This window comes from Cygnus olor, chromosome 14 (genome assembly GCF_009769625.2).
Source record: "Cygnus olor isolate bCygOlo1 chromosome 14, bCygOlo1.pri.v2, whole genome shotgun sequence".
Taxonomy (NCBI): domain Eukaryota; kingdom Metazoa; phylum Chordata; class Aves; order Anseriformes; family Anatidae; genus Cygnus; species Cygnus olor.
Genome location: NC_049182.1, coordinates 14,484,652 through 14,498,305, shown reverse-complemented (window position 1 = coordinate 14,498,305; position 13,654 = coordinate 14,484,652). Strand labels below are relative to the sequence as shown.

Genomic DNA, 13,654 nt, shown 5'->3' with positions numbered 1-13,654 from the left:
GCTTCAAACACGAGGTGCCGGGCACCCTGCTCGGGGTGGCCCTGCTGGAGCGGGGCTGGGGCTGCATGGAGTCCGAGGCCCCTTCCCACCTCAGCCAGATGGCGATTCTGTGAAACAGCCTGAGGGGCAAAAACGTGCACGTTCGTGTTCCTGCAGGCCACGGCTGAGCACACCCATAGTTTACAGCTCCACAGTGCAGCACAAGCAGCATTTACTCATCATTTTTTATCATCTGATTAAGAGATGAAAACAAATTGTGGCTGTTGAGGTTTACTGTGTAAACCTGAGGAACATGAGATGGGAGTTTAATGGGGTCTCGACTTTCCTTGCTAAACCTGATGATTAGGGCTATAAATTAAACGCTTAAGGAAATGAACTGTTCGCTAATAAGTAGACTTTAAATAATGCAGCATTGAAAAAGCTTGGTATGAAAAGTGCAATCTGGTGTTACGCACAGCTGAAGTTACACTGGCTGGTTTTTAGTCTTGAAAGTAACCTGAGGTCTGGCTTATTTTTGACATCACTGTGGTGTCTGTTAGTGGGGGTGGCATATTATGACAACACTTCATTTTTTTAATTGTTCACTTGAATTTACGTTTGTTTACTGAGATGCTAAAATGAACCTAGAGTAGTAATAAAAGCAGACTATAGCAGACCCAGCCAAAACAGTTGATTGGGGGAAACAGGTTTGTGCCAAATAATATCACTTAGATTAAAGCAAGATTTTTCTTTTCTTTTTTTTTTTTTTTATTAAACTGTATTGCTGTCTACAAAATATCCCATAATAATTCTTTCTTTTTTAAAACGAATAAATTGCTTTTACTTCACTTCTGCTCTGTGTCACTTGGAGATGCCTCTGCAGCATCACAGTGGAGGGGTCACAATTTTAAATACTGGGCAGATGCAGCTAACAGTCAACTTGTTTCATTGTACCACAGATAGGAAAAGCTTCTGTTTAAAAATAAATTGGGAAGAATATTCAGGTATCAGCTTTTGAACATGATAACAATGCTACTGTAATGTCTCAGGACTCTTTCTCCAGGAATTCAGTTTCAGCAAGAAGCTCAGAAAATTCCCCTTACTTCCTTACATCCAATGCAGAGATTGGAAAACAGGGTGTAGATTGCTGATTCAGAGAATTTCAGTAAATTGATAGATTTTTGCTAGAGCAGATCTTTAAAAATCATAGTTATTGCTAGTCTTTGTGGTATACTGACTGTAGCCAGTACTGGCCACAGCAGTACTACAGGAGAGAGCTTCAGCCAGACACACTGCACCTGCATCAGTTGTGAACCTTCTCAGCCCTTGCTGTGGTTTACTATTGCTGCTGTATCCTGCCAAGGCAGTCATTGGAAATAACATTTCTTTAATTGCTCTATAAATTTAAAATTAATATGGAGGTCGTGCATGTTCTTGTGGAAGCTAAGCCGCTTTTAATTGATTCATGTTCTCCATAAATGAGCTTGCAGCTGAAGATATCACTTCATTAGTGCCCCAATCACACATTTTTCAAGTGGGATGTTTTCAATGTAGATGTCACCAATTCACAGAGCTGTGTACTAGCAAGTTGGAGCAAAGCTCTTCAGTAAAATCACTGAAAGGTAGGTGCAGCCTTAAAGGCAGGCAGGGGCACTGCTGGAAAGCCCCCTGCTTTCAGGTGCAAAGTGTTGCCCTCTCTTGTCCTACAGTCCCGGCATGCCGGTGGGTTGCACAGGGACTGCAGCCGCTGATAGTCACTGCCTGAAACCCAGCAGGCAGCGCCCAGAGCGCACCTTGTGTCACCAGCACCAGCCGTTGGGGCGTTCGGAAGCACAGGGGTGTCCTTGGAAGTCACACTATTAAAACAACAATTTGCCAATGGTGTGAGGGACAGGTTGAGAGCTGGACGCCTGTAATATTCATCCCCTTCCTCCTTGCTGAGAACATTGCCATGTTCTGCCCCCAGGCACTGTCCTGGTAATCTTGCTGGAATGAGAACCACTGCTTTCACCTGATTAGTGGCCTGGGAACCTGGTCTCAGCATAGCTCTGATTGCCAGTAATAAAGGCAATTCGATTCTCCCCCTTGCCCGAGCTGCCTCAGAAATTCACTTTGGACAGATAACATCACCATTTTACAAAGGCATGCTTAAAAAATTGAAATGTTATTTCCCACAAGAAGATCAAACTGCCGGATATCCCCTTGTTTTAGATTTGAGACTCTCGTCAGAGGATGCTAAGAGCTGGCTTAATGCTGCAGGCAGCTGGGCACAACTCTTTTTTTCTCTTCTGGTTTTGCACGCAGCATCGAAATCAAATCTGAGCAGAATGGATCTGCTGAACAGGTAATGTGTGTGCTCCCACAGACATGCTTGGACTTTGTGCCCTGCTACACTGACATCAACAGCTCTGACCTTTTATACTAATGAAGCATTGCAGCATTTGGTGGGACGTGAGTACAGCCAGGCTCAAAATAACATGTGAATGTAGAAACACCACAATACAACTTCAAGAGTCATTATTCTGTATTTATGTGGCAAATATTGAAATTTGATGTAGTGCAGTGGGGGAAGTTCCAGATTTTACCGACTACTTATGACCATTTGGAAGAGCCGCCTGCTGAAGTCAGCTGTCTCAGAAAGAAGCAGAGTAATGGGAATCTAACATCAGCCCAAGAACTGCTATGATCCTGTGTGTTGCAGCCGGTTTAAGATTGCGGGCCCAGTAGGTTGGAGATGGAGGTGACAATTTTGCACGGATTGTGTTTTCCTCCCTATTAAATACAGTAGCACAGCTTTGCAGCCAAATTCAGCACCAGTTGTGTGAGATATGTTTGAAAAGTCATACACACGTGCACTTGGAAACTTCAAGAAGTCAAATGAACATACATTGCACATTACTGTGCATTTTATCAGAAAAGAGTTTAACGGCATTCCCAGCTTTAAAAAGTCAAATCAATGGCATGTCAGGGAACAGGCTCCAGGGACTGAAGACCTTTTTGGTGGTTGCTAATGCAGTGATGATTTCCTGTCTAAAGCCAATGGGATCAATAACTCCAGTTAGCGAGAGAACCCTTCAGGGGAAAAAGAGCTAGTGTCAGAGGAGCTCATTGGGCTGTTTAAGTAACAATATTTTATAGATCCAACAAACAAGCTATTCCCAGCCCAGTAAGCAGCATTCCTCAGCTGCAGGTCAGCTACAGCAGAAATTAATTTAGCTCAAAAATGCATGTAGCTTGTAGTACCATCCACGGCATTGCAGAATTAATTTTCTGCACTCCCCATTCAAGCCTGGCTCTCTGTGAGGCAGCTCCCAAAGGCTGATCACAGGCTTGCCCTTAACTGCACGGAGCGCTTTGGGAGATGCCTTGTGTAATTCATCCCGTGTGGTCGGATAGGTATTTCCCTTCGGCATCAACTGTAATAGGGAGGTTTTATCCATCCCAACAGATCAATGCCTGCTTGAAATATAGTCACAAATGAGCATCAGCTCTGCCAGATTAACAGGTCAGAGAACGCCTCCTAAAGCAGACCTTCAGAACAGTTTGAATTGGGAAAATGTTTGCTGATTAGGCTGTGTTTTGCATTCACGTTTAAATGGTATGGAAGGACCCAGGCAGGTCAGCTCCAATCCGTTCCCTCTTGGCGTGCTTGATTGCCATTGTCTGATCTCAATCAAGAGCTCACGAGGAGCTGCATATATTAAAAGCCAGCTATGGTTTCAATTTACATGTTGATGCAAAGTATAAATCCAGTGTATGAAAAGGCTTTCTGCAGAGAAATGCACATTAACTGGCTAGGGAAGGCGCCCCACTGCCCTGCTGTTTGTTAACAGGGAAAGCCCTGTGGGTGACACGGTGCTTGGAGGCTGCCTTGGGCACAGCTGTCTCGAGATGATAAAGTTCTCGATCCTTGGGGAATCAAGGGGGGTGCTCAGCAGAACTGCTGCTTTGGATAGGGCTGATTTTGGTCTACTTAGGGACTGCTTGATGGGATCCTTCAGGAGGCAATTCCAAAGGGTAAAGGAGGCCAGGAAGGCTGGACGTTCTTCAAGAATGCCTTTTTTTTTTTTTTTTTTTCTTTATTGTGCATATTCTGTATGGTCTATATGCTTATTTTTTATTTGTAAGGTAGCTGAGCCCTGCGCAGTGGCACATTGCTGCCAGGTACCCAGAGGGCAGCAGGATGGGTGCCCACCTGCCCACACGGGCTGCTTCAGGAGCTCTCAGTGTGAGAGTCTCCGAGGAAGGTGTCTGGCTAGGGAAGCCTCCTGGCATTTACATGTTCAGGGACCTTCCTGCAGCCAGGGCGCTTTGTGGCAGAAGATTGTGGCTGGAAGCCTTGGATTTGAAGGTGTTTCTGTATGTGCTTCGGTGCAGTAGTCTGCCCAAAGCGGGCATTGCTAGCATTTAGCTTCATCTTAGACTGCCTCTGGGAACGATTCTCCTTAATTTGCTTTAGCCAAATATATTTCTAACCCTACAAAAATGGGTCATGTTGGTTTTGTGTGTTTTTTTTTTTTCCCTCTGTTCTCACAGATTCTTTTCTTGCCATGCAAATATTGATCTTGGATCAGTGTAGGTGTATCTCTGCTCCCACTGACCTTGCAGAATAATTTAGAGGGACTGCAGTTAAAATAATTCAGTGTTTTTGACTACCTCATCCTTAATATGAAGTGACAGCTCTTCTTAATGCGTGATATCAAATCAACAGTGTTGCTTAGACTATCTTAACCCTATGGAGGAATATCACTCTATGCTTAGCAACTGAAATAGGATTTTAAGTTTGAATGCTGTATCCAGATCCCTATATTTAGCTCTTCTTGTTTCAAAGGTATTCAACATGCAAATCCCTGTGCTTCTATTTTATATAAATCCTATTTCAGTTATTTGCATTTAAAATTTGGTTGGAGTTGCACGAAAAGCTCTGCATAGCTTAAGACAGCTTGCTTTGGAGGCAGAAAAGGAGAAATACCTCCCACTGAGAAGTAACGACCAGGAGTTCAGAGCTGTTCTTCAAAATGGGGCAGAGATGACGTGTCTGACAGTGCTGTTTTTTCCACAGTGAATAATGCTGCCAGTCCAGCTCCCCATCTTTGTTGGTACAGACCACTGTCATTGATGCTTGGCACTATACCCACAGACGGGAATGCCAAGAGCACTTAGTAGCCTATGATTCAGTTCAGCAGGCCAAGATAATGCATTCTGTACATAAAGAAAAATATGCTTTTGGTCTACTAGTAACCTTTTTCTTGGAAAGGAAAGGAATTATCTGAGCAGGGTGTCCTTTTTCTTTAAACAGCTCTGCAGAGATGAAGTGCCTGTGTCTGTATACAGCCAGTCCTTGGGGGGAAATGTAGCTCAGGTAATAGGGATTTATTTCTTGCCCCTACATGTGCCACAGAGGCATCCGTTTTGCCAGTCCATGGTCACCCCTTCTTCTTTAATCATATGCAGTGATCTTCCTTGCAGCATGGGCTGTTTCCAGCCTCTGATAGAGCAGGAGCACTTCCAACATTGCTGAGAAGAAGGGAGTCATTGGGATACTCCCCAATGTTGTCATTGCAGTAGAGAGCATCTGACGCAACCCTTGCAAATGGCTGGATTCTTGAGTGAAAGCTGCTGATCACTGACCAAGAGCTGTGTAAACATCTCCTTCTCTGGAGAAGAAAATTGATTCGCCTGGAGGTGAAATCCAAGGAGAGCCTGAGATAATTTATAGTTACGCTTTACAGAAATCAGCACCCAAATAATAGCTATCAGGCTCTGGGAGTTTGTGCTTCTGTAAGAACACCTCATGACATTGTTGAACATGCTGTGGGACAAGGAGCAAGAGAGGCAGGGTATGTCCTGCCAGCTATCACACTGGATAAGGAAAGGAGCCAAGCTCTCTTCTTCCTACCGCCCTGGTTAAGATGGGACTGTTGCCCTAGTTTGCACAGGACAGCTTTATTGGAGTTAAGAACACTCTGATGCTAACCTGAAGAGCAGCAGTGTCCCAGCATCTCTGTCAGAAGCCATAGGACCTATTCTAGTGGTAGGTTTGTCCTATTATTTCTCTCTATTGAGTTTATTTTTCTGAGATGGACAAGGAGAGGGCCAGTGGGCTAGATACACTTGGTGACCAGCCCTTTTTGGTCATGCAGCAGGTAGGCATCCAGGTCCATTAGACACTAGACTGTTCCCAGGGGCTCTCTGGAGAAAAAAAAAAAAAAGGTTAAAGTTGGCTGTGATTTACTTCAATTACATTGGGAAAATGCAAGCTGGGCACTAGTGAAAGACATCTCGCTTCACTACGTTGAGATTTTGTTTCCGTCCTCTTGCTTGGAGGATGATTTTCAAATCAATGTGAAGGCAGCAGGCTTTCCTGTTGACAGTAACTTGTGACCTGTGTATTCAGTGAGCTGTACTAAGGATAAAAAAAAAACAAACATCCAAACAAAAAGCAGCAGCAATAGATGCAATACCTGCTTTATGAAAAATGAACTCACAATGTAATAGAGTGCAGACGCCAGAAAAATCAGGGCTCTTGTACACAAGATGAGAGCTCTGTCTATGAAACACCTAGCACGTGGCTTTTTCCTAAAGTAGGGCAAGGATTCAAAAGCCATATGGACACAGTTCTGGGCAAGGTATCCCTGCTTGAGCTGGGGACTTGCACCATGACCTCCAGTGGTTTCTTCCAGCCTTAGCCATTTTGTGATTCTGTGAAATGCTGTTAATGGACTATCAGTGTGCATGCACTGGTCTTTGAACAAATACTAAGAGGCAGATTGCTGTTAAAATACCAGCTTTGTAGAGGTGATATTGTGGTAGGAGATATCAAAGATTCAAATTCTACTAGCCAAAGCAAACCATCAATAAATAAGATTTTGGTTTGACCAAAATTTCACAAAGGCCAGGGTAGGGGAGTCACTACTTTTGGGGAGAGAATTAAAATAAGTTAAATGTGAGCCAGTTTGTCCTTCAACATCATTTCAAAATTGAAAACATTGGCACATCTTATATTTATTTTTATTTTTAACTTGGAATTAGCGGCTGAATACAGTACCAATCAGAAACAGATGAGATTGCCCCCAAGCTATTAAACATGTATGTGTTTTTATGTCTTTTATTTTTCTGTGAGTTTTTCAGTGTTGGATATTTTGAGTGGGTTTGGAAAACGTAAAGCAATGCTGGCCCCATTCCTGCAGGGCAGAGAAGAACTTGAATTTCATGTTTTCATGACAGTGGGAGTAGCAAGTCCCTTCCCTCCAGAGTCAGCTTTGTGGGTGGACCGCTGTAATGTGCTGGTAGGATACCCAAATTACTCCCCTTGTATTGTGCGCTTTGTCACTTGTAAAACCATGTTTCATTCTTGCTGTGAAATGTAATTCAGAATAGAGTGGAGAGGAAGAGAATCTTTGGCTCTTAATGTATGTACATGAGTTAAATGAAAGTGCTCGGGACCAGCTGTTTTGCTAATTTAGCTAGCCAGCTGCCTCTTGTTGTCTGTATCAGCCTGGTACTCACCCATAGAGCTGGTGCCCACGTACCCGTGGGCTGATGCTGTTGTATATCAACAGCCATCACCTCATCTGTAGGGATGGCTGTTTCTTCTGTAACGCATAACCCTGGTGATACTGCCCAGTGATCAAATCAAGCTGAACGTGTAAGTTCAATATTGCAAAATAACTTTGTCTTCATTTTATTTACGTCCTTGGGTTCTGCTGCACAAGTCTATGTCTGTACTCTCCTTCTGACGAGGCTATTGATCTTTCAGTGGAGTGATGGCTTCTGATAACCACCTGCCTGAATCAGCTCTAGTGTCAACCAAAGAGCCGTTCCTTGTACACAGTGGTTCTGTCATCTCAGCTACCAACATCAGCAAGTTTGAGTACTCTGTGTGCTTGGTGCTGTGTGGATGTGTCTCCCTCCCTAAGGGAGCAAAGGGTTAGTTGTGGTCTTTTTAACACAGTAGGCTCTTAACTGAAAAACAAGCCGTCTAACAAAGCTGGGATGAATAGAAGTGCACAAAAATGCTACCCTTTCCCCATTTATAAAAGGTTTATCACCTGTAGTAAGTGCTTCATCATATAACATACCATAAAGATTGAAGAGTATAATAAAATGTAGGAGCCATGACTTACTTATGTGGAAACGGCCAATGCTCGTCTCTGCCAAGCTTCTGCCAACAGGGGAATGGGCTTGAGCACTGATGGTTCTGGAGGGCTGGTACCTCTCAGGAGCAAGGATCTCATCTCAAGATCTGGAATCCTGTCTTTTGTAAGGTATGCAGTTACTAAGTTTGCTTGTAGGCAAAAAGGATACATAGTAAGCAAGTAGTACATGTAATAGGCATAGTGCCTGTCGTACCTGCAGTCTAATTTCTTACACTTTACTCCCTAACCATGTATTAACTGTATAAAAGACCTCACTGACTTTTTGTAGCTGAAGATAAGGGACAGGATTTCCTACTGTGCTGCTGCGTGTTCTTCCCTATAGCTGCAGAATACACAGGCTGCTTCTGTTCTGACCCATCCAACTTGTACAGTGGTTGTTTTCCATGACGTGCCAGATACAAATCTTCTCAGGCTCCAGTGTCTCAGAAATAGGGTAGACTACAGGCAACGTGGCACAACGATAAAACCAGAACATGAGATGGGATCAAGTGGAAGGAAAGAAGGAAGAAGGACAGGGAAGAAAGGCTGAAGCAACTGTAGTCAACTGTAGACTTGAAAGTCTAGTTATGGCCAAGAGACCTGCTCTGGCTGGCTGCACTCACACCTCCACACTCCATGCTGTGGGATGGCTGTTTTCTCTGCTCCCTCTCAGCAAGCTCAGAGCCATCAGCTGGAGGAGCCAACTCAGTGGCCTCCATGCCTTCATTTTCCAGAGAGGCCACCCTGGTGACTTCCACTTTGTCATTTTCCAAAGGGACAACCTCAGTGACCTCACTATCACTCTCCTGATTGTCCACAACCATGGCTGCAACATCATGTTCAAGATTATCCACTTCCACAGCCTTGACGCCATTGTCTGGAGGGGCCATTTTTGCAGCCTCAACACTGTCATCCAGAGGGGCCACCTTGGCTCCTGCTGACATCAGGATAGGTCACAAGGATAGGTGCCTTTGACTCCATCATCTGGAGGGGCCACCTCTACACCCCCAGTGCTATCATTTTCCAGAGGAACCACCTTGGTGACCTCCACACCATCCTTTATAGGAGGGGCCACCTCTGCCTTGACATCATATTCAGATTGTCCCCAACCACAAGTTCGGTACCATTCACAAGAGTGTCCACCTCCATAGTCTCCACATAGCCATTTTCTGGGAAGTCTGCCTCCCTGGGCTCTTTGTTGTCATCTGGAGAATCCACCTCCCTGGGCTCAAAGTCATCATCTATAGGATCCACCTCCAGGGGCTCTTGGTCTTCCTCTGGACAATCCGCTTCTCGTGCTCTTGATGATCCTCTGGAGGATCCACCTCCATCACCTTGTCATCATCCTCTGGAGGATCTGCTTCCCTGGGCTCTTCATCGTCATGTGCAGGATCCACCTCTGTCAGCATTTGTCTTCATTGTCAAACAGGGACAGGGCAGTTTGCAGGGCAGGGCGTTTGAGAAGGTTAGGCACTCTGACACTGCTCCCACATGGCCCCGTACCATGGGATCCATCCCCCAGGAGCAAACTGCTCCAGCACAGGTCCCCCACGGGCAGCAGCTCCCCCCAGACCTCCTGCTCCTGCGTGGGCTCCTCTCCACAGGCTGCAGCTCCGGCCCAGGGCCGGGAGAGGATCCAACCTCTCCATGGGCTGCAGCCTCCTCCAGGCCACATCCACCTGCTCCACCGGGGGCTCCTCCACGGGCTGCAGCGTGGAGATCTGCTCCATGTGGGACCCATGGGCTGCAGGGGGACAGCCTGCTCCACCAGGGGTCTCTCCACAGGCCTCACGGGAACTTCTGCTGCGTGCCTGGAGCACCTCCTGCCCTCCTGCTGCACTGACCGTGCTGGCTGCAGGGCTGGTTCTCACCCCTCACTCTCCCAGCTGCTGTTGCACGCAAGTTTTTTTTTTCCCCCTTTCTTAAATATACTCCCAGTGATGCCAACCAGCATCGCTTACTGGCTTGGCTCTGGCCAGCAGCAGGTTCTCTGTGATATGGGGCAGCTGCTGGGCTCTGCTCACAGAGGCCACCCCTGCAGCACCCTGCTACCACACCCTTACCACGAAAACCCATTACATTCGGACATGTGGGAATGGCACAAAGCTGCACCGGAGGGGTTCAGACTGGACAGTAGGAAACATTTCTTTGCCATGAGGGTGGTCAAACACTGGAACAGGCTTCCTAGGGAGGTGGCTGATGCCCCATGCCCATCAGTGTTCACGAGGCATTTGCATAATGCCCCCAATACTGTGCTTTAATTTTTGGTTGGCCCTGAAGAGGTCAGGCAGTTGGACTAGATGATCTTTGAAGGTCCCTTCCAACTGAACCGTTCTGTTCTGTTCTGTTCTATTCTATTCTATTCTAAATGTGGTTGTAATAAAACATTAGAAATTGGGGAATGATTTAGCTGGTGCATTGTAACTTGAAAACAAAACCCCAGGAACTTCACATTTACTCCAAACTCCTGAACTTTAAGCAGCTCTGTACCGCAGAGGAGATTTAATACTTTTTCTCATTTTGATGCTATTGTGACAGAACGCTTTTCATATCGTCTGAGCCACACAGGAGTGTGAAATGAAGATGGCCTTTGAGATTATAGAAAACTGGAAGTGGAAATGAATTCACTGGAGATAAGTTAGTTCCCGTGAGTCTCTTTATAAAAATGTTTCTCTCAGTCTGTTAAGATTATCGGCTGCTATGCCAATTGCCTGTGATAACACAGGAAATGAAAAAATCATGGTAAGAAATCTCCAGCTGCTTATGAAGCCTTTTTTTTTTTTTTACCAGTCCTACACAAACCCAGGGAGCAATGTACTCCGAGGAGGATTGCTCAGTCTCTCAGCAGCACAAACATCACTGTGGGTTGTGCCGCACTTGGTACCTGGGTAAGGGAAACAGTTCTGTTTGTTATTTTTTTTAACGTTCCTAATCTGAGAGATGTTTTTAGTAACAACCCAAAAAAACATCAGGTAACAAGTTTACATCCCTAGCCTCTGTGGCTGGTGTCCTGTGTCCCCTCAGCTGCCTGTTGGCAAAAATATGTTTGGGAATGGTTAGCTGAAATGTACTTTCAGCTCTTTTTCTTAAATCTCCAACAGAAAGTCACGTTGTTTGGGTCTTCTGTAAAAGCAGCTGTTACCATATGTTGTGAGGGAAGGACTAGAGTAACAGAAAAGCGTGTGTTTGAGCTTTGGCCTTTCTCCATCTCCTCTTTGGTGCAGCCAAAAACTTGAGGGGCTTATCTCTGGAGCTCCCCAAACACATCTTTGTGCCTTTGTAGAGAGTTTCATACTGTAATCTCTAGGAGTTGATACGAAAGTGGTGTTGCAAGCACGGTTCAGCTATATGGATTTCTTGAGGCTTATAAGGAACCTCCTTCAGTCTAGTTCCTCCTCCTTTGTCCCTGTCCACTGTCTCAGCACAATAATAAGGAGTTTCCCTGGAGATTTCCAGGGACTGCAGTCTTCAGTTACTTGTTTCTATACTGGTTGTAAATTATTGGCTGATAATGAAAACACTTGGCCTGTGCGTTGGGCTAGTTGAACGAAAGCAATACTAAGGAGAGCCTTTCATGCCATAAAACTAGGAGCTGTATGGCTTTGTTTGAAATGTGTTAGGTTACGGGTCAGTAGCCTGCAAAACGTTCTGACCTAGCAGCTACAAGGGGTGTAGCTCGTTCAATTTAGCCACTCACTTTTCAGAAGATTTTGCTTTCACTTAGGATTTTGTGCCGTATCCATCACTGCAGTATCTCCGGACCTTTCTCGCATCAGTAATTAGACACGTGCTTAGGTCTCATCAGCCAGAGAGCTAAGTATATCCTTGAGTGATCTGAATAGAGCTGGGAATACCCACATGCCTGAACACTTTAATAAATGGGATTAACCATGTGGAATATAATCCATCCTATAGCATTTGCACTATGACAATTCATCTTTGATGCAGTGGACTATCAGCAACGTTAAGATAAACTATGTTTTCGTGACACCATCTGTACCTTTTCTCCATTCCTGCAAGCCCTGAGAGTGCTCTTAAAACTGAGGCTGTTCGGTTCATCGGCTGTGTTAGAAGGCAGACATAATGGACAAAATTGTACTCATTTCCTACAAGTTTTGAGTGATACTTCCGAAGGAGTCGGGCAAGGAGGAAGCTGCTTTGCTGTGCTGCATAAGAGCTGCGGTTTGCTGGGGGTGATCCCTGCTGCCTTACTCTCAGCAGAGGGGCCCTGGGGGCCCTGACTTGTTAACCTGATGGTGCAGAAAGTGCCATGGGAGAGGATTTTGGGGGAACCTGCAGGAGACTGACTGACTGTAGCTCCATGTGTCTCTGCTGTGTCAAAAGGGTCAGCCCATGGCCCCCTGGGATGGGCTGTTGGGCTGGCGTCTGCTTCCTTTCTCGCCTACCAAAACAGCTGATTCCCAGCCTTCAGTTTTTCTCACAGTGGCTGAACATGGTTTGCATTTACACATACAGGGTACTAAAATATCACTTCACCATGTTTGTCTAAATCTAGGGTAACAGCTTTACATCCTTAGCAGATGTAAGAGTGAAAGGAATAAGTCACAGGATAACAAGTTTTCTTGGGAAATGCAAAGAAAATGAAAGTGGGAATAGAAAGCACTGGCCAAATAGTTACTGTGTTTAATGCAGGTTGACTATTTGTTGTTCCTTTGTCTGGAGATCTGGTGCCTGCCTATGCCACTGCCAAAGTTTGGTAATTTACTCTGAAAGGTATGTTATATTGCTACAGATTTTTTTCATAAAGCAACCCTATAATGCAAAGCTGCTCTAGCTTTAGGGTCGTGATCTCCTCCATGAGATTGTTCGTTTGGTCATAAATGGAGAGAAGCTGTTAAGAAGCACCTGCACAGTGATTATGCTATGGAAGAAACCTTTCTTTGTACCTTGAAGAATATGTCTTAGCAGTCTATACAGCAAACTTTCCAATAATGAGGAGGTTTTGCTTTTCTTGCTTTCCTCCTAAGAAGTGTGAAATGGGTGTGTGTGCACCCCAGAGCTGCTGTCAGAATGACCCATTGCACGGTGACTTGAAGACGGCTCCCCTGTGCCGGGGAGGTGTGCGCCTGAGGAAGTGCTGCTTTTTGCATTGCTCTTCTAAACATGGATGCAAAACCAGAAAGAAGGCTGGAGTGTTACGGGTGCAATTTTACAAAGAGACAGTATTAAGCAATGCAGAGCCCATCATTTTTGACAGTTATCAGAGTCGCTGCTGACTCTGCGCGTATGCTTCATGCTATGTGAGAAGGTAAGATAAGTCACCTGCTGTAGCTGGTCCCAGCCAGAAGGCAACACACTACTGTACTTCGACTTCAGGTTCAGTGTCAGTTTCTTCTGCAGCAATTGGTCTGCAGGTAAGAGTGGTCCTTAAACACTTTGTCTTGTTCTTACCTCACATAATCTTCTGCTTTGCCATATGGAAAGAAAAATGGCATTTAGGATATTCCCTAGTAAGAGACCAGTGAACGTTTTTAATGGTCCTGACTTGGATGTCACTCCAGTGCTGTGTTAGACAA

The 13,654-nt window shown here is 45.2% G+C and overlaps 1 protein-coding gene and 1 long non-coding RNA gene across 8 annotated transcripts in view; both read left to right on the top strand.

Annotated features, from left to right (window-relative positions):
• Positions 1 to 13,654, top strand: part of KCNIP1 (potassium voltage-gated channel interacting protein 1) — a 376,078-nt gene that overhangs the window by 229,557 nt on the left and 132,867 nt on the right. The gene's annotated exons all lie outside the window — the stretch shown is intronic.
• LOC121077954 lies at positions 2,240 to 5,987 on the top strand. The gene is made up of 3 exons (XR_005824384.1): positions 2,240 to 2,323; positions 5,279 to 5,341; positions 5,449 to 5,987. It is a non-coding gene; the product is annotated as an uncharacterized LOC121077954 (long non-coding RNA).